This window comes from Grampus griseus (assembly GCF_964374135.1).
Source record: "Grampus griseus genome assembly, chromosome: 18".
NCBI classification, from domain to species: domain Eukaryota; kingdom Metazoa; phylum Chordata; class Mammalia; order Artiodactyla; family Delphinidae; genus Grampus; species Grampus griseus.
The window spans coordinates 28,137,321-28,140,624 of NC_139012.1; positions in this window are offsets into that span (position 1 = coordinate 28,137,321).

Here is a 3,304-nt window from a genome sequence, read left to right on the forward strand (position 1 = left end):
CATGGTATAATCCGGTATGGCTTGACCCCTACTGGGCCTTTCTCGTGGAGGGAGACCAACTTATTGTGAGTCTTGTCACATTACAAGAGAGTTTCTTTGCAAATATGTTAGCCTTCTGGTTAATGCACAGCAAAGATAAGAATTAGTTATAGCAACTACGGTACTAATTCTGTGAAGAAAATTCTATCATTCTCCTGAGAGAAACTTCTATACATACCCCAGTACATCAACATTTTTACACAGATCTTAAATAACACCAAGTAAATATGCTTAAGGCGTGCAATTAGTCTTTGCTAAGAAAGAATGATTCATACTGTCAGTTTTCAGTTGCCATCCCTTTCCTAGAGATAATTTTATTTGAGTTGAAGAAATTACTAGAAATATATTGTTGATAGTGGTGTTGATATAGCTATCTGGAGACTGTGATGTGTGTGCTATGATATGGTATATGGGAGAAAGGAGATATTCACTAAGATGAACGAGTTTAACCTTATAACCCTGAATTCAATTAGAATATCAGTGAAGACTTATTTATATTTTTTAGTGAAAAAAAAATTTTTCTTTAGCACTGTGCACTGAAATTGCCTAGAGATATTGACCGACCCAATAGCAATGAGTTACCCGAGTTCCTAGAATTTGGTCTTTAAATACCATTTTCCAGAAAAAGAGATCTGGGTCCTTGAAAAAGGAGGCTGATCGTAGGTCTAAGGTAGGAAATGTACTAGATAAGTTTGAAACTTCTTATCCAAGGCTAGTAGGATTGTGTGAAAAAGACTCAGGAGCCAACTTGAATAAGCTCCCACTGTCTGAAGGTTAGATGACCTAAGTGTCAATAAGAACAATAATTGCCATGGATTGAAACACATCAAATATGTTTAAATCCACGAGTTCAAAATGATATTTAAATACATAGATCATCTTTGGAGAATACTAGGGCTTTGAGTTATTATTTTGGAAACTGGTAAATAAAGGATAAAATCTTTATCCTGCCTTTTCTCTAAATATTCAGAGTAACCAAATTATGGATGAGAGAAAGTGTTTTTTATACATGTATTCAGGTTAATAAATGAAAAAGGGAAAGTAGAATGAAAACATCACGTTTTGAAATCCCCAATAAATTGTTAATACCACCAAATGAAAGACAGTATGTGCTTCTGATGAAAGTACCCAATATCACTTATTAAGTAGTCTTCATATATACACACATACACATACACATACCATCACCACCACCACCACCAAACCTGAATTTAACCACATGTGAAGACAGAGAAATAGAAGGGCCAAAAACATGTCTAAAACAAGACAAAACAAAAATATGAACTGTAGGAAACTTTACGAGACAAGTGACTCAGCTTCTCTTTCTCCCCATTCTCTTCCTCCTCCTTCTTCAACAACAACAAAACTGCAAGAGGAAAAAAGAGATGGAGAAAAAATTCTATAGATTAAGAGTCAAGAGCATATTAATCCAATGCAAGGGACAGAGCTTTTGTAATCGTGATTCAAACAAACTTAGAGAACATTTATAGTATAATTTGGGAAATGGGAGCACTGCCTGGATATTTGAGTAGATTCAAGAATTGCAGCTGATTAGGGAGATACATTGATAATATTGTGTCATGTTTTAAAATTGTAAACATAGTAAATTGCTGTATTGAACCAGTCTCCTGAGGCTGGAGGTAAGTGGGAGTCAGGTGGGGATGGAGGGGTTGGAGGGGTCATGGAGGTGGGAAAGGAAAGTCTGTTGTCTCCTTTTGCCAAAAGAATAAACTGTAACTTGTATTTCAGATTTGGTTTTAATTCACCCTGAAGCATGTGTGTGAGCAGTTTAACAAATGAATCGATGATACTCTTAAGGTACATAGATAGTGGGAAAAGTTTCTAGCTCATTTTTCTCTACTATATATAAAGAAAGTGTATTGAAACTTCATAACAGATTCAAGCATCTCCATATATATTACAATTGACAGAATAGAAGTCTCACTACCTAATAAAAGAGTTAAAAAATATATATGCCTGCATTTTAGTATTTTGTGTTTTTTAAATTTGGTAGAATCCTAAGATTTTTTCCCTTTTCCTCCCTAAATTAATTATCCAATATTGAGCTAGAAGACAACCATAAGAATAAAGAATAATAAAGAAAGAAAAAGGAAATTTTGAAGCTGAATATTTTGATACTTACATAAACAATTTTTCCCCCTATGGTACATATTTCCTTTACCACAACAAAGTATCATGGAATGACGCACTTCAGCAGTAATTCCTATAGTATTTCTTGAATGACTTTGCCTCCACTTAAAATTGTTGAAAGTTTTCCTAGGTTGTGAGATCTCTGAGAAGGTAACATATTTGATCCAGAAACACATATATGTGAAATGCCTGAAACACAGTTGATGCCTGGTGACTGGAAGTTATAATTATTATGTCAGAAAAAAATAATATTAGCATACGCGTTGATTGTCCCCATTTCCCTGCCTGTCAAAGAAAATCTGCATTGGTGAGCTCAGTTTTCTACCTCTTCCCACATCCTAAAAAAGGATGGATAATTTTGTGCTGAATTTAAGGCTAAATTAATCTGCTGAACAATGTGATAAGAAAGAAGAGAGAGAAAAGGAGGAGGGCAATATTAGGTAGGCTGGGAGTTTAAGAGGGGTTTTTTTGGGGGGGAAGTAGGGTTGGGGATGAGGGAAGAGGAATTTAATAAAAGCGAATGTGGAGTATGTATTTGGATCCTCTTGAATGTCCTTTAAGAGTCACTAGTAAATGATGGAATTCTTCTTAATTACATTTCAAGAGTTGAACTACACTTCTTGAATAAATGCAGCACTGTTATGGGACTGAACCCTGAGTATCTCTGGATTTACAAGGTTTACAGTATTATTTACTTAAAAGATGAGTAGTAAAGGATTAACAGTGCCCAAAGAGAAGTTTGTCCTTTTCCTTCAACTCCTGGGAGATCCCTGGAATGTCCTGCCTGCTAAGTGTGTTTTTGTTTGCCTGGGGGCCTTGGGCCACTCCAGATATTCTATCTGAACTCTGTGATTTATGGTGAAGGCTTTGGGCCACACAGTATCATCTCTACCTGGGGAGAGGCAGGGTTGGGGGCTATAGACTAAGGTCAACTATGTGAGCAGTCAACCAAGTCTACCTGACTGAACCCCCATAAAAACTCTTGACACCAAGGATGAGATGAGCTTCTCTGGTTGTCACAGCTTAGTGTGTCTTGTCACACCTAATTGCTGGGAGAAACAGGCATGGGCCACACAAATTCATTGGGAGAGGACAGTTGAAGACTGGTGCTTGG